General features: G+C 39.2%; 1 long non-coding RNA gene across 1 annotated transcript; it reads left to right on the top strand.

Moving 5' to 3' along the window:
• The first annotated feature begins 3,822 nt into the window (after nt 1-3,822).
• Nucleotides 3,823-20,045, top strand: LOC122657781. Its single transcript, XR_006332358.1, has 3 exons — nt 3,823-4,024; nt 19,745-19,754; nt 20,031-20,045. It is a non-coding gene; the product is annotated as an uncharacterized LOC122657781 (long non-coding RNA).
• The last annotated feature ends 3,657 nt before the right edge of the window (nt 20,046-23,702 follow it).

The following is a 23,702-nucleotide window of genomic DNA, read 5'->3' as shown; positions in this document are numbered from 1 at the left end:
ATGAACCTTTCTGCTTGTCAGTTGCAGATCCCCACAAAGCACTTGAAGAGAGCTGAGAAGATCAAAGCAGCCCTAAAGAGAAGCATTTGAAAAATTGGCTTGTTGTTGAATCTTGTTGCCTTTTCCTATAGTTGTTTATATGTTGGAAGATCAATTTAGTTTTCTACATCTGATGTATAAGTTAGACTTTAAAATATTTCAAACTTTACTTATTGGGTCTTTAGCTCGAATTGGTAGAGCACTTGGAACATGAGAATGTATCAAGCATATTCTAAGGGGATGGTGGTTCGAATCCACCAAGATCCTTTTCATTCAACTGCGGTTCCACTTTCATTGTGTGATCAAACCTATATTTTCAATTAGCATTTTCACTTTAGTTGGGTGGAAATAAATGCCTGCTTGGGCTTTATAATCTTTGTTTTCTTCATAGTTCTAAGTCTTTTCTTGGCATGTTCTTTGCCCTAATCGGAGCCCTAGTTATATGAGCACATTCTTGCTGATTCACTTGGTCTTTGTCGAGAATATCGCTTATTTCATTCTTTGTCTTTGTTTCAATTTAAGGTTGTGTGATTTTGGTATTCCTGGACAGAACAGGCTAGGGTTATGGCAGGTGGAAAAATAAGGTTATTAAACTGAGGTTTATCAATTTGAGTTGATAGGTTTTGATGCCAGGGACTTATATTCCAAGTTTGGAAGCAATCAGAGTTGTGAATACATAATTATGGAGAAGTTTAATGGACTGAAAATGATGGGAAACAGGGTATCTGTGGGAACAGTTCAACATGCTAAGAAACAAATGTGGATGTTCATTTTTAATTTCTAGTTATGCCATCACCCATACTTTAAAAAATATATATATCTGAAAGAAAAACATCAATTCCAAGACAAAAATTTGAAAGAAATTTCTTTAAATTAGTTTAAATAAGAATCTTGATGAACTCAAACCATCATCTCCTGGGAACAAACCCATGTGCTCTTCCTTTTTGAGCAAAAGACTCACCTACTTCCATAAACCATGTTAGTTTAATCCTATATAAAAAAATGATATATTATAGTTTTTAATGACTTAGTTTGAGGTTGACTAGACAACAATCTTTGGCATGCACTTACTCCAAAATGAATTAATGGGTCAGTAGGTGAAGTATAACAGATTAAAGAAAGGCAGATCAATAGCTTTGTTCCCCCCATATCTTTTAACTACATTGCTCTAATGCTCTCCCATTCCATGCAGTTGATTATACTTGTTTAAACCAAGGCTTGATGAAACCACCATTACAAAAAAGAAGATTCAGCCACTGCTCCCACACTGAACCAAACCAAGACATGTGTTTTGCTGAGAGGAGAAGAATTTTTTGTATAAAGACAGATACAAAAAACCCTTAAACCTAAACAGCACCAATCACTAGTCATAGTTCTCTTAACCCTTTGCCACATCAATCTTTTTTGTCAAATTAAAACCATTTAATTTGACAAGAAAAAGGAGAACCTGTGCCAGTAGAGAACCTCCTAATACTTATTACTAGGGGGCCAAACAACCCCATCATCCTCCCACCACCAATCAATAGGGAGTCCAGGATACAAAATAAATAAGGACAATTCTAAGAAATGGGGTGGGAAAGAGAAGTAGATAAACATAAGAAATCACATCTGGGGTCTTTAAACAAAAACAAATAGAAGTTGTTGGGAAAGCAACACATTAAAACTTAAGAATATTTTAAGAGAACACTCCTAAATACTTTCAGCTTAATCATCTATGTTTACATACAGTTTCCATCAAGACTTCCTCAAAGATCTTCAATACTTGCCACCTATTAAACAAAACTTCCAAATTTTCTCCACTTAGAGAGATTGACAACAAGGACAGTGCTCCATAAAAATTATTCTGGATGAGCAGATGTGTTGACGAGCCACCACTGTGGACAAATCACTTCCACTGCCATTAAGAAAGTAACAAAATGCCCAGAAGTAACAAATCACTTCCACTGCCAATTTGAATAATGGATATGGTACGACTCAAAGGACGAGCCAAAGACCAAAAATTCACTTAGGTGGCGGTAAGGGGGAAAAGCCACAGTGCTTAGTTTGAGGTAGTTGGGAAAGGAAACAAAGTGCTTATAAGACATGAACCTAAACGGTTGTTGCATTTGATATCTCTATGCATCTTTCACGAGCCAAAGATCAACAGGGAGTCCAGGATACAAAACGAGCTCATGCAGAACCACAAAATTTCATTATTCAAAGTTAAAATTGCCATAAAAGACATGAATCTAATTCCTTTTGATTCTACAAGGTCAATAGATCTCTGATTTAAAGTTGTGTTCATTAAAAAAACAATAACGTCGCCTGAAGTTACCTGAAGAAACAGAGGGCGCCGTCGCCTAAAGTCGCAGCGGCAAGAAGAGGTGGGGTTCCGACGAAGTTGCAGCTCCTCGGTTGGGCTTCCGGCGGCAGCTTCTTTCGTCTCTCAATGAGGGCAATAGAAGAGAGAGGCGATGAGATTAACAGCGTTGAAGATTCGGTCTCGAGAGCGGCAAGAAGAGGTGGGCTCCGACGAAGTTGCAGCTCCTGGCTTCCGGCGAGAGCTTCTTTCGTCTCTCAATGGGTACTGCAGAGATGTGAATGGAAAAATTATATCGGAAAAGAAATGTCTTATGAGAGAGATAGGGTTAACTATTGGAAGTGTTTCTATGCCGATTTAAAGTTGCGGAAACACAAAGAGAGATCGTGAAGCAGCGGAAATAGGGAGAGAGAGGGCTCGAACATGATTTCCGTTGGGTCCTCCGGCAAGGCAAAAGGTAAGAAAGCGAGGTTGCAGAGGTTTTTCAAGGGCAAGGCGAGACTTCCTGTGAACTTGAAGAGGCCTCGCGAGGTTGCAGATCCAAAAAGGAGAGAGAGCGGTCCGAAGAGAACTTCTCCGACAGAAAAGCGATTACAGGTTGCAGATCTAGAGAGAGCAAAAGATCCTCTTCGATTTTGAACTCCGGCAAGCTCTCGTCCTTCTCGCACAGTTGCAGAGGTAGAGAGGAGAGAGAATAGCTGGAAAGATAGGAAAGAGAGAAAGAAAGAGATGGGGTGATTGAGTTTGAATTTGAGTTAACCACGGTTTAAGGGTGAGTTTGGTTGCAAACCTGGTTAGTCCCAGGGTTACACCAACCAGGGTTAATTCTTGGTTAATTTGAGGGTTTTAAAAGTGGACCGTTGGATTTGGGACCGCCACTTGTCGCATTCTCAGGGTGGAAATTATAGAAAATAATGGATCAAGAAATGGAGAGGAGTAAAATCCCACTAGTGACACCTCTTCAAGTCCACTATCTACATGATCGACACATGGCAATTAAATATCTAAGGGTCGAATTTGAAAGATAAAACACGTTTCTCAAACCAAAGTACAATTGTTTCATTAACCCTCATCTCTCTCCTCTCTCTCTCGATTTTCACTCACCACTCAACCGGAAAAGAAGAATCCCCTCCTCTCTCCGGCGAGTCCGTGCAGGTCAGCACCTCCTAACCGAAGAAGCAGCCTCTCTATCGTTTCTCTAGGCACGCGATTGAAGCGACCACATTGCACGCTGCTGGAGACGATCGTTGCTAATCCCATCGAGGTAAACTCCCTTCCTCTCTCTCTCTCTTCCTCTGCTTCTCGTTTTCTAAAGGAGGTTTGGTTTGGATGGGTAATTATGAGCTTTACGAAGGATAACCCAGTTCCCTTTATCTCTCTGTTTTTCTCTATTTACTCTCAGAGACTTGGGAACAGATGTTTGCAGTTTTCTCACATGGAAGAAACAACCCAACTTGCATTTCTTCTATGAAGTGAACCAGACAAGCTTTCTTCATTGTCCATTGCTCCCTCTCTCATCCCAAGGCCAATCATCATCTCTCCCTCCACCCTTCCTCCTTTTCTTTTCCTTTATTTTTCACTTCTTCTTGATTAGAACGGTGGAAAGTAGACATGCAATCCTCTTGCTTGTTGTTAGTGCATCACATCTGTCCCTGAGTAGTAGTAGCAGTAGAAGAGGAAGGAAGGGTGAAAAATGAAAAAAAAAAAAAAAAAAAAAAAAAGAATCGCCTCACATTTTGTTATGTTTCTGAGCAGTAGTAGTACTAGAAGGCAGGGGAAAAAAAAAGGAACTGATTCAGTCTTTCATTTTGGTCTTTATACTCTGGTTTCATTCTGGTTTTGTAGTTTCTCTAATTTTGGTCTCTTAATATTTATGGCCTTAGCAAATTACCTATTGTTTCACAACTTTGATTTTTTTTTTTTTTTTTCTCTATACATTATTAATTTGTCAGTTATCTGTTTTTCCAGCAAAGAAACTTTGGCTGGAGGAATATCTGTTAACAAGCGAAGAGCTGAGAAGGGCCTGCCACAATTGAAGGTATGCTTTTGAGATCTCTCTCTCTCTCTCTCTCTCTCTCTCTCTCTCTCTCTCACACACACACACACACACACAATCATTATTGAATGAATGAATCTCTAAATTCTGCTCCTTGGTGAAATGCTGATTTGAATATCTTTCATGGGAGTATGAGAAAACAGACAGTATCCCAGAATTTAATCTTATGATAAACTTAGTAGTTACTTTACATACATTGAAAAATGTTATATTCACACATTTTTTATGCCTTTCACCCATGCATATACCAAAATTTCCACTTTTCCATATGATGTCGTCATATTTAAAGTGAGACCTTTGTCTGAAAAGAAGAACAATGAAACACTGGTTTAACTATTGTTTAGTGCATCTTTCACCCCTATTTTACCTTGTCTTGGACCAGATTTCACTTTTTAGATAATATTTTCTCTTTCTGAAGCAGGACAGTAGTAGTGTCTCATGTAAACACAAAATGCAAAGATGATTTTAACTTAAAAAATTCTAGCTCATTTAATTCCTGGGGAATTCCTATTTCTAGATGAAGGCTGGAATTTAATGGACATGGATCTCTCACTTTTTTTTTTGGTATAGCAAAACAGATCTCACCTTACTGTTGTTATTTAAATGGTATTCATAGGGATGTTGGGAAAGATGCTTATCGGGTATTACAATAACAACGAAAGTGTAAGTTGAGAAGTATTTCAGAATTTGGAGAGAAAATTGTTTTATCTAATATTCAAGTTTTGTAGATGGAGAAAGTGTATATTTGGAGTTAAAAATGATAAATTTACTGGTGTAGCCTATGAAACTGTAAAGAGAGAGAGAGGGATCAGATTCTCTGCCATTGGTATCATTGATGCTATTGCCATTTCATACGCTACATGGTTTGATGTTAGGTGCTACAGGTTCTCAATGTCTGTAATGTGTTTCTCATACTTTTTAGCTTCTTAAAAACCTGAAGTATGGGTAGTGAGAGAGAGTAGGTTATCTTTATCCCTTCTTGTCAAGTACCAGTGTTTATCATAGTGCATTAGTGCCTTCACAAGAGTTATAGCTTAATTTGTTCTACTCTCTTAGTTTTATTGTCTATTTCTTTGGTTTCCTATGTATTTATGAATTTCTAATTTTTGAGAATCAGGGTTGCTGTTTTCTATACTTTTCTATTCTTCAGGTGGGTTATGGATAATCCAATAGATATACCGGATAAGTCTTCCATCGGCATGCAGTTTGTTTCTGACAATGATGCATTTGAGTTCTATTACAATTATGGAAGAAAATTGGGTTTTAGTGTCTGAAGAGAATTTGTAAATAAGAGCAGGAAAGATAATTCAACGATAATTTCGAGGAGATTTGTTTGTAGTAAACAAGGTATTCGGCAAAAAGACAAGTAAGTAGATATTATAATTAACCCTCGAGCGGAAACTAGAACTGATTGTGAAGTTCAGATGAAAATAAAGATTTTGAAAAATGGGAAATATGAATGCCATGATTTTATTAAAGATCATATCATGACCATCTACCACTCACATGATGAGGACACAACGGGTTATTTCAGACATACATGCCTTTGAAATTGATTTGGCCAATGTTTCTGGAATTAGACCTAAGGCCGTATTTGAGTGCATGGGTAAACAAGCATGTAGGAGACAGAGCCTTGGTTATGCCCGAGTGGATAAAACAATTATCTCCGTACTAAACGTCAACGCGACTTATCTTATAGTGAATCAAGAAGTTTGTTACGGTATTTTTTTAATCAAACCAAGCTCAATCCCTCTTTTACCTACAACTTGCAGTTGGATACAGATGAGCAGATCACTAATATTTTTTGGGCCGATGCAAGAATGGTAATAGATTATGCGTTTTTTGGTGATGTTTTGACGTTTGATACAACATTTGGTACAAACAAGGAGAATAGGTCTTTTGCATTTTTTCTGGATTTAACCATCACAGAGGAGTTGTTATATTTGGAGCAGCACTTTTGTATGATGAGACAGCTGAATCATTTAAATGGTTGTTTGAGACTTTCTTGGAAAGTCATGGACAAAAGAAATCCATAACATTTTTTACAAATCAAGATGCCATAATGGCAAAGGCAATTTTAGAGGTGTTTCCTGAAACATGCTATGATCTGTGTACTTGGCATTTGATGCAGAATGGGATTAAGCATTTAGATCACTTAATGAAGGACGGGTCAAGCTTTCTATCAGATCTGAAAATATGTGTATATCAACATGATGAGGAAGAACAATTTGAGACTATATGGGAACAATTAAGGTTCGAGTATCAGGTTGAAAATGGTTCTTGGTTGGATCGTATTTATGGACTTAAATATAAATGGACCAGATATTTTAGAAAGAATACATTTACAGGAGGTATGCAGAGTACACAGTTAAGTGAAAGCATAAATGCACACTTGAAGGATTATACAAAGTGTACTTTAGATATTGTATAGTTTTTTAAGCATTATAAGCAGATAGTGAATAATAAGCGTGCTAATGAATTGAAGACTGAGTTTGATTCAAGAAATAATCTCCCAAAAAACCCTTTTAAATACACACCCATTATGGTACAAGCAGCAAAAGTGCACTTTGATATTCGGCTTATTTTATGATGAATTTGAATTGGTTGGTTTGAGCCACATTAAAGAGAATGATAAAAGTAATATCTTCTATAAGTATATTGTTGGTGTTCTTAATTCAGATGAAGTGGAATATAAAGTTGAGTGTAATCCATCTGAGTCTATAGTTAAATGTAGTTGTAGGAAATTTGAGTCATATGGCATCCTATGTCATCATGCTTTCAAGATTATGGACCATCTAGATATCAAGTTTATTCCTGAATCATACATTTTAAATAGATGGACACGTTTGACAAGAAAGATGGTAGTGGGAGATATCAGTGGAAAATAAGTTGAGGAAGATGTTAATTTGGACTATTCACAACGTTATAGAATTCTTTGTCCTAAACTAGTACAGATTGCATCACAAGCATCCAATTCAGCTGAGGGATATGCATTGGTTAACAATGTAGCTAGTGATTTGTATAAACAATTAAACAAATTTTCATTGAATGCCCCAAACTTAAATCAAAGAAAGTCAACTGAGGAGGAAGATCTGAATATTGCGAAAGGGCTTAAGAACAAAGAGAGGAAGAAAATGCCGGGCTCCAAAACAAATCAACAAATTAAAAGTTGTATTGAAAAAAAAAATAATAATAAGAAAGAAAACAATGCCCATGGTAATACATTTGGATGGATCGGAGGTACTTTCTACTCATTTTTCCTTTAGTAATATTAAATTCTCCACTATAGTTTTATGATTAACATCCCATGTTTTATGCATATTCACAGGGAATAGTTGATGATTCTATGCATTGTATATATTCCTCACAAACCTCTATTTCTCAGGTATTACTTTGGTAATTTAAGTATGTACTGAGATAGGATAATTGAATGCAAATTTCTTATTTATATTTAATTGCTTCAGGTGTAGTCAAAATGTTGATCTATTTGCCTCCCAGTCTTTCTTACCTTCTAAAAGGGCTGTTTTGTCGATGGACTTATTTCCTGATCCGGATGTTTATCTAACATGATCTATTGGTGAGATTATTATTTTCTAAAAAAAAAAAATTTTTTTGATCATGTTCATGACCCTACCAAATGATCTTTGTGGTTGGGTCAGGAGGAATAACTGTTCTCAATAATTTGTCTCAGGTTGGAATTGCACAAGCTGTGGATGATACAACGATTTTGCTGTTTCTGAGGAATTTCTCCTTCACCATTTGGAATGGCTTCATTGATTGTCCAAATGTAGATTACTCACTCGATGGTTTAAGAATCTATACACCATTTGAATTTTGGGCCACATCCAATGCAAGAGGCATACCATTAATTTCTGATGGTTAGCATGTTCTGATAGAGCGCCTATATCTCCTTCTGCCTTGCAATCTTCTGTTAATGGTATCATTTCAGTAATTTTCTTTCATGTAAACCAAGTTTCAAATGTTTCTTTTGACAGGTGTTTGATGGGCATGGTGGTTCAGATGCAGCATCGTTCATAAAAAAGAACATTTTGGAATTTATAGTTGAAGACTCCCACTTTACCTCTTGCATGTAGACGACTATTAATAGTGCTTTTGTGAATGTTGATCATGCTTTTGCTGATGCCTGTACTCTTGACAGCTCAATGAAGCCATTCATTACTAAAATTTCTTCTAACAAAAGTTCTTCTAAAATTTGCCTATCATTACTAATGAATCCAAGTTATTTGTTTTGTTTACGATTTGCCCCATTTTTCATTTCACAACTTTGTGAGTATCCCTGCAGTGTTCATGTGGAATCACACAAAACTTCATTAGTTCATGGGATCATAGCTGATAAATGGAGACTTAAATCAGTAACTTCATGGAAAATTTAAGTTTGAGGCATTCAATGAAAGTTTGTCTAATTTGGGCATGTAGCCTGAGAAGTAAAAACTATTGAAATACACTTGTATGATTGAAATAAGCCCAAAAAATGTAATGACAATGGGCATTATTAAGATCAATCTGGTTAGGTAATCTTATACGCTCTCTTTACTTAATGAAATTGGCTACGACCATGTGGCATCTTACACTTCCCTGCAAGCTTGTCTCCATTTTGAAAGTTCGTTTGTATGATGATCACTGTTGCACACTAAAGGGCTTGCCCTTAACACTAATGAATCTGCCCTATTCAAACATGGAAAACTGGATCCTATGGTGAATTTCCAGTTTGGTTGGGCTTTATGGCTCATGAGGCTCACAAATCTGTGAGGTTAGCATTTCCAGTTTGGGAGTTTAACCACACCTTATTCTCGAGCTTTGATGGTTTAAAAAGAATTTCAGTTGAGGTTTACAATGACCTGTCAAAAACAGTTCTTATCCTAGTCCAAATTTCACAGTGGAAGTCCTATACAAGAGGCTCTTATAAATGCTGGAACCATAAATAGTACCCATCACAGCTCTTCTGGCCACAGTTCAAGAATACTGAACATGATACAGTTGAGTAATACAATGAGAATACTAATGGGCATGTGTTACAGACCATATGATTTAGAAGGAACGTGATTACAGTGGATGGCATGACTAAAAACAACAATCTATCAAGTTCAAGGGTCAGCAGCTCCCCAATAATTGAGATTTGTGCATAAATTTTATAATTTGACAAAGAACTCAACCCAGAAAAAAAAAAAAAAAAAAAAAAAAAAAGACCACTGGGTTTGCTAGTTATTGATGCCTGTGTAAGGAAGAGAAAGAACACTCCACAAATATGTTTCTACAATGAGAGACTGCAAAATCTGTTGACAACATTATGCCAAATTAATTTTCAAACTTAGGCTCGAAACTGAGCCTAATACTATATGCAAATCCTTTCCAAGAATTCAGATGAACCTAAATAATTCAAATCATATGCCAAAGCAAGAGTATTTCTAACTAGTAGCACTAAAAAAACAAACAAGAACCAGCTGCTTGTTCCCCATCAAGAACAAAAAACATTTAAAAAACATAAAAAAAAAAAAAAAAAAAAAACAAGTTGCTTCATATCAACATCTCCTCTTTGTCCAAAAATGTCGACCATCAGTTGGGCAATCCAAGCTTATCTTCAAATTGGAATTTCTTCACTCCATTTCTGAAGGAACGATTTCTCAAGATTTCACCATGTGTACTCCTGTTTGCACCCAATCACAAATTGGGATTCGGTTATACGTGCCATAAGACCGTGCATTGCATGCTGCCATCAAAGAGATACCATTTTAAATTTGATTTAACCAAGTGAAAAGGTGGGACCTGCCATGACTATAGATGGTGGGAGGTTACAAACCCCACATGACCACATGGCACAGGAGATTAGCACTTTGGAGTAAAAGTGGCCCCAACACAAGGAAACAGGTGGAAGTGGTGGTTATGGGAGTTACCAAGTGAATGTCTTCTATATAAGACAAAGCCAAGCAAAAAGAAAGGAGATCACCCAACAGATCAACAAAACACTCCAGCTTTTATCTTTACTTTATCCTTTCCTTTTTATCTTTCAAGATGCAATCTTCATCCTGCTCTGTAATTTTTGTTGGAGTTGGGTTCCAGCCACCAATGCCTCATTGGCTTATGTTTCAAAGGGCATTCATTTAGGTCTTGCTTGAAGAATAACTCCAGCACCCATGTCTTTTGGCCCGTGTTTCAAAAGACAACCATCATCATCGAGTTGCGAACTTCATCAGTCCGTAGCTGGCAGAATTATGGAAGCTTCATCAAGACAGTTTTTGGGAGATGCTTGGAGAACAACTCCAATAATCTTGTCTTTCGGCCCATGTTTCAGAAGACGACCATTAACATTAAGTTGCAAGCTCCATCAATCCATGGCTGGCAGAATTGTGAAGCTTTATCAGATTCGTTTCTATGAGATTATGCGATTTGGTCGTAGATCAGTGGCAGTGTAAACACCAAGTTGTAAATCTCGTCAATGTCGGATCTCGCAAGTTGTAATGAGTCCAATCGAATATTAACTGCAAGTAAGCAATTTGATCTTCAATCTTCTTCCTTTGTTTTGTCCATCGTGATTTGCTTTTATCCAAAAGACCTTAGAGCTACTTAGGCACGGAAGGATCCCATTCTCGTCCTAGTTAGAAGTCAAAACAGGCCGCTTCCGATCTCTTAGAACAGGCTATTTCACCAATTAGAACAGGCCATTTCGGCTTGACTGGAAGTTAGAACAGGCCGTTTCGTCTTCGAACAGACTGTTTAGTCATTTGGAACAGGCCGTTTCGTCCCAGTCTGGAGTTAGAACAGACCGTTTCGTCCTGGTTGGAGGCTAAGACAGGCCGTTTCCAATTCCGTTTGAGCTTGCGTCAAAGGTTCTGACACGCCCGCGCTACCTCCACCACGTGAGTTGTGCCCCTATGTGTAGGTGTTGGATTTTTCACCAACAACTCCAACAAGAATTCTGTTTTAGACAATGCTAATAGTTTCAGTGCAACACTACTAAACCAAAATATGCTACACAAGTTATGGAAAAAATGAACCAATGAACTGAATTTGATTAAGCTATGAGCCCACAAAAAAAAAATGTATGAAACAAAAGAAAAAGACAAGAGAATTCGACCTACTTTGCTTCTTTTTTGTTTCATCTTTACTTTGTAGAAAAGTTACAATATGTTTTGTTTCTCTGCAATTTAGCAACTAAATTTCATCTCAATATAGACCTCTTGCAAGATCATCTAAATACTTTCAACTTAATCATCTATGTTTACATAGAATTTCCATCACCACTTCCTCAAAGATCTTCAATATTTGCCACCTATTAAACCAAACTTCCAAATTTTCTCCACTTAGAAAGATTGACAACAGGGACAATGCTCCAAGCACTAATGAAGATGTATCAGTCATGAATGGTGGAGGCTCCACCAATACAGAAGCATAAAACCGACATCAAAGAAGATCCAAAATAGAAAATGAAGGAAATATGGATCTATCCAAAAATCTGAAAAGAGGTGGTGAAGAAAACAAAAGCAAATTATCATGCACCAAATTTCAGCTATGATCACATGATGGAGAATAGATACAAGTTAATCCCACAAATCAATCATATATTATGGTAATGGCATTTCAACATTAATCCACTAACAAGAGAAGACCTTGGTTCAGCACATCAACACATGAAAGCAGAAATAGATGTAGAAATCTCCATGATTCACAGATCTCATGGCTTCAGGCATTCTACATGATAAGCCACATCAGTATCCCAAGCCTACCCAATTTCAAGAGATAGAGTTTTACAATGAAAATACAGGTAAAATAGATGAGAACTGTTGCATAGGTTGGACGACTTGTTCATCTAGGATTACCGACAAAGGGAGAGAGAGAGAGGCGTGAGAGAAAAAATGCAGTTACCTGATATTGAAAGCGCAGTGGTTGAGATATTGGGGAGGAGTGTAGGCGAAGGAGGTTGCAGACCAAGGTCACTTTCCTTTGTCGCCTTCACCGGATTCATTGCACAACGTGGTTCGCGTGCGAGAGAAACAATAGAGACGGTTGTTCTTTGATGGATGTCCGGGGAAATTGACAACATACTCGTCATTTCGGAATCTCTTCTTTCCACCCATCCTGGTTGCAACGATGTACTTCAATCTTAGATCTCCTACCCTAGAGGTGCTACTTCTCCACTAATGATTTACTCGTAAATCGGTAGAGAGAAAGAGGAGAGAGATGAGGGTTAATAAAACAGTTGTAAATTGTTTGGATAATTGTTTTTATCTTTCAAATTTGATTGTGTTCAATTGCCCCCGTGCAGATCTGGAGGTGTCAATACCTGAGGGATAACATTCGAAACACCCTAAACTGGACTCTTAAACTCACCACTTCCCGATTCCACCCAAACCCCAAATTCGCTACAATTCCAAATATAGTACAACATTTCAACTCGGCAGCACAACTCTCATTCACATTTCAAAATCTCTGCTCCGCAAACTAAGTATAACTCTCTCAACCGGAAACTTAGGAGGGATTTATCAAAAAGATAACTCTCCCAAGACTTTTTCCTTTGAATCTGAGACCCACCATGATTGCTCCAAGACGAATGATTTCTCGGCCATACCTCACTCACATCAAAAGAAAGCGACCTAGTATCAGCAAGTAAAGTGGAGGAGGCTTATTAACCTTTTCTGTAGCCGTGGAACTTACAGATAAGACCACCAGAAAGCTAACTACATGTCTATAACCATAAATAATTGACGAATAGAGGGAGGGACGGAGACAAAGAACAGAGACAGAACGATTCTTGAGAAGATGAGGACAGTTGAAAGGATTTAAAAGGGGCCGATTTAAAAAGGGTGTTTTGGTGTAACATTGGAGAGAAACGAAAATTGCTCATGGGTGAAACATTGACGGCTGGGGATCGCCAAAATAGCTAACAATCGGACGTCCATATTTAAAGGCAAAGGGGTTCACACAGATCGCTGACGTGGATGAGGAACCCTCTTATCCGTTTATACACGAATTAGCAAAATAATCCCTCAATTTCAAAATAAAAACAAGTACATGTCCTCTCTTTGTACTATGGTTAGGGGTGTCAATTTTAGATTGGAATCGATAACCGGATTGAAATCGATCCACTCAATAGTTTATTGATCTGGATCTAGTCTTAGTGATAGGTTATTGGTCCGAATCTAGTCTGGTCCCCGAAACCATTAAGGAACCATTGGAACCAAAAGAAATGCATACATTTGAACTTGTCTTGCACCATTTTTTCTGTTTTAAAATGTTAAAAGATGATCCTTGTTATTTTATCATAAAGTTAAAGTGACTTTTATTATACAGTTGTTGTCCAGTTGCTATTAGAACATGACCCAAGACTAAGCAAGACACTTGGCCCCTCAAATTCTAGTAATCTACTCCTCTCATATCTATTGCACATAGAGGACACACACCAATAGTTAATGAATTGCTTTTGAAAGATTCTAGCTTGCTTGAGATTTCTCTTTCCAATGGGAAAAATGTTTTACATTTGGCTGCTCAACCAAGGCATGTTTGGACCCGATTAGGAACTAGAACTATATGGACCCGATTAGGAACTGGAACTGGACCACCCATTAGTTAATGGTCTTGGATCTCAGATTTGGAACCGGTGAACTTATTGTTCTAGATCTGGTCTTGACACCTTAGAACCGCAACTACTAGAGAACCAAACCGATAGCCCATAACCGGACCAATTGACACCCCTAACTATGGCCTAATTACACATTCCGGATCTTTACCCCTACGATTCCTGCCCGGAACAGTTACTATAATTCCTCTTAGGGGGCAAAAATGACCACCTTACCCCCTGCCCGAACACACTGCCCGGATGGGGTCCATCCCACTCTTATTAGAGGCACAGAGGAACTGTACCGGGTAGAGAATCGCAGGAGATACTTTTCCACACATTCCTCCCCTAGATCCTTCTCGCTGACGATATTAGTCTTGTGTTATTTTTAATTTGAAAATAACTATTTTACCCTTATACTAAAACATCATAAATATAATTACGCAGCTTTTGGATGGCCTGGGTGAGGTTTTAAAATTTATCTTCTCCTCCTTATTCCTTCTAATTTTGTTCTGTCTCTCATAGATGGTGCTAATATATAACTATTTCTACTGATGAATTGCTGAATATTTCATAGATAGGAGATAACCCAACTGACAAAGGAGAAAGTGAGAAACAATAAAAGTGCTATCTTACTCTTAAGGGGCCTGGTTTTGGCATTGCTCACAGTGGTCATTTAACAAAAAAAAAAAAAAAATCCAGCATGATTGTGTGTTAACGTGGAATTAAAAGTGGTTTAATGAGAAAAAATATTTCATGGCTCATGGGAGGATGAAATTTCCAGCATCCCCAAGTGACGAAAAGTAATGGTTTTGGGATGTATGCAATCTGACTACAAATCAGGTAAAACGTTCTCAGATCTTATTACAAGGGGTAATAAATCTTATTAATTAAAAAGATGGAAATAAAAATAGCAAAAAATTGAGGATCAAACCATAGTTGGAAAATCAGGTTTTTTGACTCGATTCGTCTTTTAGAAAAACCTGGTGACTTGGTCTTGTCAAACCTAATCAAGGCGAGTCGCATTTTTTATTTTTTTATGCAATAATTATGTATAAATTAGTAAAAAATTAGAAAGATACAGGAAAAAAATATGAGAAAACTAGAATAAAAAAAATCAAGGAATCACATGTCAAGGGAGTTAGGAGTTGAAGGTTTCTTGCTATTTTGCTCAACTTAATTTTCGAGTGAGCCGAACCTTATTTTTTAAAAAAATGACTAAACTCGCCGAGTTTGTTACGATTCGAGTAAAAATACGAAATCTTATTTAACGTGGACGATTTATACCTTGGCCAGATTTTCCAAAATTTTGACTCAACTCAGGTGACTCGCCCTAGTCAAAACTGGGGTTTCCAACTATGGATCAAACATGAATAATATTGTCCCATTGATGCATTTGTAGTGCAAGCCAATTACCCAATTTGGGGCGAGTGGTGAAAGAATAAGCTTTTCTTAATTTCGAGGAAGAACTTGGGGGAATTGGATAGGTGAATCGGTTGATTCGGATCGGAATCAACAGTGACCTCACGATCTCGATTCAATCCGAATAAGAAGAAGAAAAACCATCTTTTCTTCTTTCTTTCTGTTAATCGTGTTAGTCAAATGAGGTTGATTGTATATTTTGGAAACAAAGGGAAAGTTCATATACTACGAGTCCGGATAAGCTCCACATATGGGGAGGGTAGTTACTGTCCACACAAATGAGAAATTGACACGTGTTATACTCAATCAGAGAAGACTACCGTCCGTTAACTTTTGTTTTCAGACGGTAAAACTAGAGACTATTTGGCGATAACATTGTTTTCAAAAAACCTGGACGTCGTCTCTCTCAGGTCAATCGTCTCAGACTCCAGTCTCTCTGCACAATTCTAAGCTTCATGCACTCAAACACATTTCGTCTCATTCCGACAAGGATCAGAAGAACCCAATTGCAAATCTTCCTTCTAAGCTCCATTCTCTCTGTAGGCTCCTAAAAACACTAATGGCGCTCATCAATCTCGCTGCAAGGATTAGAAAAACCTACTTGTAAATCCTCCTTGCCCTTGTTTTATGCCTTAACTTTTCATCCACCTTTCACTTATTCTTCACAGGTTATCTACTCTTGTTACTCCTTTGCTACTCCATCTCAGTTCACCCATTCTCAAACCCATCTCCATAGACAATTTATTTTTCATCACTCCATCCCTCTTCTCACTTCGGTTCGAGTGATTTCGAGTTACATGAAGACGAACCCTGCAACCCAACGAGCCAACTCTTGATGGATTTCTTGAAATACTCAAGCAGACTACAGAGTTACCTCAACAACCCAACATAAGGTTTGTTTATTCTGTAATTTGGGCTCTAAGACATAAACTGGAATTGGCTTCCTTGGCCATCAAATGGGGTGAGAAATGGGATTGTAACAGTGTAAAAGATTGGGAATTGATGATTTGGATACTCAGAAAGCAGAAGACTTTCAGTGTCGTTTGGAGCTTGAATCGGGAAATGCATCGATCTTCTAGAAGCTTGAGGAGCTGGAGATGGTAATAGGCAAGATTTAGGGTAGTAAAAATCTCTTTGTTATGCTTTCTCAGCCTGCCATGGACAATGACCTCGTCTTCTTCCCTTGTTCTTCATTGTCATTAACATCATCAACAAAATTGGCTTCTCTGTGCTCTTCAAATATGGTAAAATCCCGTGCTTCTATAGAGATTCATGGTAACAACCCAACTGGGTTTCAAGAATGGAAGACGGAGTCTAATGTCTTAGTTCACAGGAATCACAGTCGATTGGAAATGATTCCCACGGAGGGAGCTCTAATGTGTAAGGTGGGGTGGATATGTAGGGGAGGGTTGCGGAAGGAACATCGCTCTGAGTGGGGGTGGGGTTGAAGGGAAAGGAAGGGGCGGGGACAAGGGAAGGAGGAAAGGGCTGTGGGGCCAGGGTGAGTGCCGTCGGGTTCTCCGAAGGAGAAGACGAAGAACAGGTGAATAAAAAGTTGAAACAAACAAGAATGCTAAATAAAATATTCATTCTTAAGCAGTATTGGGTCCCACTTAATTGTGTGGTAAAATAATTTTTCTCTTCCAGGTTGTCTGGCCGGTCAGGTTCGTAGGTTCCTCTCATAAGGAGGGCATAAATGACGACCTCATCCCACCCGGTCAGTGTGTTCGGGCAGGGGGTGAGGTCGTCATTTTCGGCCTCCTATGAGAGGAACCTACGAACCTGACTGGACAGGGAACCTAAGAGGAGTTAAGTCCGTGGTAAAAAGGGTAAAAACAAAAAACCCAAAGAACAACGTTAACGAGTGGTATTCTTCTCCGTTTGGGTCATAACAAGTGTCAGCTTTTCACTTATGTGGAGAATAAATATCCTCCACATATGTGGAGCTGATCCAAACTCTATACTTTTAGGGGAGGTCCTAGTAATTTTCTCTTCTTTTAGCCTAGATAGCATTAGGGGGTGTGGTTGTATTTGTTAGAAAGGTAGAGGAGATCCAGGTATTTGTCAACAAGGTTAGCAGAGTAATTTACTCTTTATTTTTTTTTATATGTAACATTGACTATGTGGGAAAAGGCACTCTAACTCTCTTTCTATCTCTATCTCTCTCCTCTTGACACTCTCTCATCTCAACCCCCTATTGATGAACTGTGGCCAGCGCTTCCATTGTTTAGCTCTCCCACCCCATTGGCTCAGAGAATCCTCACCTAGGCTAAATTTACTAGACTTAATTAGTAAAATGTCTTTATATGATTTCATTTTGGAAGGGCTTCACAAGCAATCCACCATTTTGAGCTATATTGGTGATGTGGCAATTTCAACTGTTAGATAAAGAGGATATGATCTTTTATTACCTATTTGTTAAATTTCAAAGTCAAATTCAATCAAATAGTCTCTCATATGAATCTATCCACAAAAATTTGGATCAATCTAATATACCATATGGTAATTATTTTTTGACGGTTTAATTAAGATTTTTTAAGTGGATTGTGTAGAAAATATTTGTTGTTCCTGGTTCATCCACCATTTTGGGACCCTGATCTTCTACGGAGCCACGGGCAGAGCGGCCTGAGCGGCGCACATACAAGTCGTCCTGCAATGACCGCTTTGCCCTTGCCCGAGCGGGGGTAAGGCAGTCATTGCAGGGTGCCCTGTTTATGCGCCGCTCAGGCCAGGGTGCCGTAGACGATCTCGATTGCCATTTTGGTGTGCTTTCAACTATTATTATTTTGTTTTTTTTCTTTAAGCCATGTCTTCCCCACAGCGCACTGTGCTTAATTCCTCAAGATCTACAGCCTTCAAGGGTACTCTCTGTAGTCCCTCCCATGGAGGACAAAGATGTTTTTCTGCTTAACGAGGTTTCTGAAGGAACCCAGGCTCATACTTGGGACCTCACCCTAGTGGGGCGAATTCTTGCTGGCAAGCCATATCGCCGTCAGGCTATTGATGAGGCTCTCCTTAGAGCTTGGAATACAAGATTTCCTGTTACAGTGGTCGCTTATGCGAAAGACATGTTTTTATTTCAGTTTCAACATGGTCTCGATCTACAAAATGTTCTCAATGAAGGGCCAAGGTTAGTCTCAAATAACCTTATTATTCTGGAAAGGTGGTGTTCAAGTAAAGATTGGACTTTCATGTTGAACACACAGTGCAGATGGCAGTGACTGTGTGTTGGTTTTCATTGTTGTCAACACAGTGCATGTGTGTTGTTGTGGTCAACACAATGCATCTTGGTGCAGTTATAACGCTCAGGCCAGTCAAGCAGCATTCTAGTTGAGTAGACATGCTTATGGCAGTGCAGGCAGTGACTGGATTGTATCCTCACCATCCCCAGTAGTTCTTACAGTGTTCATTACGACAGTGATATCATTACAGGGGTATGGCAGTGTATACAGAGGTCCCATAGTGTTTGGGAGTTATCCAGGGGCATTTTGGTCATTTGACAGTGTCGTGGCATGTTGGCAATGATACTGGAGCGTCCAGGGATTATGTGGCAGCATGAGATTGTTCATTGTAGTGTTTGGATGCCGTATACAGCCTTGGGTGAAGGCTAGGTGCATTAAGAATATTGATTTTATAGGTTTTCGCACTAGCAGCGTGTTCGTCGGTATTTTTGGAGGGTATATTGATAGAACTGGATGAAGTATTCTACATGAATATTTTAGTTCGTCGAGTCTTCTTTCCATCGGTTCAAACGGTTCGTCAATCCGACGTCAAATGAGGGAGTTATGATTTTTTCCGTTTGGATGCGCAAATTAGAAGCAAATCTAGAAAGTTGGATTTCAAATTTTGCTCTCGGCCAACAGCTTAAGATCACTTTTTGGTCTCAGGGGTTTAAATGCAAATAAATATAATTAATGTCTATGATCACATAAATAAGTGAGGTTAGAGGGGCTATTTTTGAAATTATCAAAGTTGAAGAGATTTTCAAAAAAAGGAAATCATTACTCTCTCACGTGAAGGCTGTGAATGGATGAGTTAAAAAGCTTTTCAAAAAGTTTTTGATTCCATTTAAAAGCTTTTGATTGGTTCTTCAAAAAATACTTTGGAAATTGTGCCAATCTCTCTCTACCTTAAGAGAAGTACTTTAATTAATGCTTGATTGAAGATTCCTTTTATGTAAATTCCATTGGTCCATCTAAAAAGGGCTATTTAGTCTTTTACTTGATCTTTTGTAGAAAGAAGAGAGAAATGGTTCTTCTTTTTCTCCGAAATGAAAAAGAAGCTTCAGAATTGTGTAGAGAAAAATAGAAGAAAAAGGGAGAAGGAAAAAGAGAGGAAAAGAGAAGGAAGGAAGAAGAAAAAAAGGGGTTGCAGCCCTAAGCCCTAAGAGGTGTTGTATGACTTGAGTCTCCTTCTCTATCTCATGTCTCCAGCCCTTCCTTGATGCCATTGATATTCGAAATCATAGAACCGAACTTCTTTAGGTGGTTGTAGCCAAGAAGGAAGAGGGAAAAGAGAAAAGGAAAAAGAAAGAAGAAGGAGAAAGGAAGAAGAAGGAAGGAAGGTTTAGTGCAAAAAGAAAGAAAGGAAGAAGAAAGAAAGAAAAAGAAAAGGAAAGGAAAGGAAAGGAAAGGAAAGAAGAGAAAAGAAAAGAAAGGGAAGGAAATAGAAGGAAAAGAAAGAAAAGGAAGAAGACAAGGTTTCCCACACGCCAGGAACCACTCCAGGACTCCAGTGTGAGCACAATTGAAGATTTTAGTTCTCCATCAAATTGGGAGAAATTGAAGATTCCAAGAGCCGCGAGTTGCCGACTCCATCATCGGACATCGTGATCAAAGACAAGCATGGTTGTGAGATTTTCTACACTTTATTGCTGTTGTGTTTGATATATCGTATTTCCATTGCATATGCTAGCTAGGTTATACCGCCATGACCTATGCTATGTGGATTTCATTGTAGGGCATTTGTATAAACCCAATTATTTTTATTGAGTTGTCCAGGTGCATCCGGACACGAGTGTTGGTTACTAGTGGTGGGAAAACCATTGGGGTAACACCCTTGTCTCTATACTTAGAGATAGAAGCAGGTCGGATGTCCGAGTCATAGGTGTGATTGAAACATCATCTGCTGTGGAGTGCGGCTTCTCGGTTTATCTTTGGAAAAATTAGTGATGAGTAGATCTTGAGGTCCAAGTAACCATTACTCGTGCACGTAGGCAACTTGCCGGAAGCACGTATATCTACGTGTTGTGGATGCTTGCTTGCTTTGGTTAGAAGTGCCTTTCTGCGGGATGGGTGTACACTTGGTAGAGCCTTTAGTGCGGGTGGGGTGTGTACGATTTTGTGGTTTGTATTCGAGATCCTCCAGGTTGTGATTGAGTCGGTGTGCTTGAGTGAGGATCTCCAACGTTGACATAGCGACTCTTAGCGACACTTTGTTTAGCGACTCTTGGCGTGCGATATCGATTGATTGTGGTTGTATGTAATCGTGTCAAGAGTGCTAGTTAGAGTGTGGTTGTGTGCCTGTTTGCCTTTTAAGAAGGCGTGTGGTTGGTTGCGGTGAGTGTTAAAGATCTCAACAGGTGATCTAGGAGGTGAACCTGCTTGAAGGAAAAGATTTTTATAGTCCACTGATTCACCCCCCCTCTCAGTGGCCATCACTGTTCAACATTTCACTCATACACTGTTTTGGATTCAATTACATGCAGTCCCCCGATGAACTACTCACTCTGGACTTTGCAAAGAAGATAGCACCCAGATTCGGTTCGCCATCGACAGCGATGCTTATTACATATATGAAAGGGGGCAATAGAGTGCAATATATCCGGCTTAGGGTGCTTATTGATATTACCAAGCCGATAAAGCAAACATACAAGATTCAAAGGAGAGATGGTTCAGGCCATGTTTTGAACATAAAATATGAAAAGCTCCCATTATTCTGTTTCTTTTGTGGTGTTATTAGTCATGACGACCAAAGATGCACCTTATTGTATGATGCCGAACTTCTTCACCGTAGTATTCACGGCTGTGATATGGTGCTCCCTTGTCCAGAATTTAATCGACGCCATTTTACGTCTGATATTCAGGGATTAAGTCCGGACAGTCGACTTTGCGAGAGAGCACCTACAAGGTATATGACGTCGGGTTCCAATACTTCCTCCAGTGATAGGAGGTTAGAGGTAGGGGTTCCTCCATTTTTTTCCGGCACTGCCAATGGGTTCTCCGGCGAAGGTTTCCACCGTCATTGAACATTCCAGATCCCTCGCTTCAGCCGAGGAACCTCGGACTTCTACGATGGTTTTCCACATGGTCGAGATACTTCTTTGGGTGACTCTTCAAGACCCATTCAACGTATTCCCCCACCGAGTTTGAATATGACATCTCATCTTGAAAATTCCATGTATTTTTCTGTCAAAATTTTCTTTCCTAAAACCCTAAGGCTCCAGGTCCATCGTTTTGCATCTGCAACCCATTCCTGCCACCTCCCCGTTCATGGTTGCCAAGCCAAGATGTAACCCTTCCGCCTCTGTGGCGTGAAATCTCTCCGCCGCGGTGGTGTGTTCGCTTCCGCCCCAGTGGCGTGCTTCCCTCTTACCCTCTTTTCCTCATTCCCTCTCTTTCCTGCCCCGCAGTTTTCTCGATCTTTTTCTTTCTTAGTCATACTCTGTTAATCTCGTAAGTGATTTTGGTATTTCTTCAGTTCTGTTGTCCCCAAACTTCGAGTCAGTGCACCGCTCCTTACCCACCTCTTCCCTGTGTGTCTTTCATTGGTTTCTTTTGCTTTTCTCTTCGTTTGTCCCTTTTTAAGGAGATTATTGTTACAAGATGAGTTGGATTTTGTGGCGTTCAAGGATTTCCACAAGGGTCTTTGCCTTCCACTTAACCCATCTCAGAACTGCATCATCCGATTCCGCCCTCTTTCTCCCCCTTATGGCAACAGTCTCTTTGATTCGCGGCTTCGGCTCCATCACCGAATGGATTGTCCAGAAGATTTGCACCATATTTGTCGTATTCGTTGCCGATCTTCTTGGTCACGGCCATTTCGTAGTTCTCCTGCTCATGGAAACGGTCAAAGCCTTCGCCGACATTAACAGACCCCTTGGTCAACGGTTGTTGTGGATGTTCAACGAGTTAAGCGCACCCTATGATGACACCTACCTTTTTTGCTTGCTTTGTGTGTTTGCAGGTGAAGTCGACTTTGGTGCCACCAACACCGAGATTATTGTCGGTTCCGAAACTCCAACCGCCTTTCAGTTTTCTCCAACCCTCTTGTATCCACTGCCTTTTATCTAGGGAAAGTGATTGTGACCTATCTTCTAGTCTGGATGACTCAGTCAATGGCATGTGAGACTGGACCAATTTCCACTCTTTGGTTTTGAACACCGTATAAAAATAAAAAAAACATATTCCCCAACCGATAGTGGATAATGATCCACTTGTATCTCCTATTTTCATGCAGCAAGCCCCTATTACCATGCATCCTATTAATGACATCCCTATCCCTCCCTCACAAACCCCAAAATTTTCTAACCTCCCTCTTTCTCAAAATCCAGAACTCACACTATCATGCAATTACTCTCATTGCTATCCAACGTGTCCATATCTACAGCTCCTAATCCTCATCCTTATCCTTCTATTCCCACTTCTACCCCCCTTCCAATACAACCTCAATCGACCCATACCCCTCCAATTAATCTTAATGACCCACCACACCGCCCAATGCACATTCTACTATTTACTCTCAACCCATCCCACCCTCTCCAAATCCGGATCTCCGTGAAATTTTATTGTCACCATCGTCCAAGAGACAAAGAAGGGAGTATGATACTGCTTCTGAACCTACTGAAGAGTCTACTTTGGCATCTAAAGAAACTATTCTTGACTCTCAGACTTTTTTATCTTTTGGCCCTGTGGTGGCTTGGGGAAATCAGTCCCACGGATCATCATGAAAATCTTAAGTTGGAAATGTCAAGGTTTGAGGAGTTCCTTAACAATTCAATCTTTAAAAAATTTCCTCAAGTCTAGATCGTGAAATTTTTCAACATTTTATTAATGACTGCAATCTCATTGATTTGGGATATCATGGACCCCTCTACACCTGGAGGCTGGAGTAATAAAAGAAAGGGCTCTTATTTGATTCGGATTTGATTGGATAGAGGATTTGCTAATACTGCATGGATTCAGGACCTCCCTGATTATGCAGTTTTCATTAAAGCAGCCATAGGCTCAGATCGTTCACCTCTATGTCTTGATACTTTTGGTTGTCTCCCAAAAAAGGCTAGACCCTTTAGATTTGAAGATATGTGATTTACTCAC

This window comes from Telopea speciosissima, chromosome 4, assembly GCF_018873765.1.
Source record: "Telopea speciosissima isolate NSW1024214 ecotype Mountain lineage chromosome 4, Tspe_v1, whole genome shotgun sequence".
NCBI lineage: Eukaryota > Viridiplantae > Streptophyta > Magnoliopsida > Proteales > Proteaceae > Telopea > Telopea speciosissima.
The sequence above is the reverse complement of the archived record's forward strand: the minus strand, read 5'-3'. Positions and strand labels throughout refer to the sequence as shown.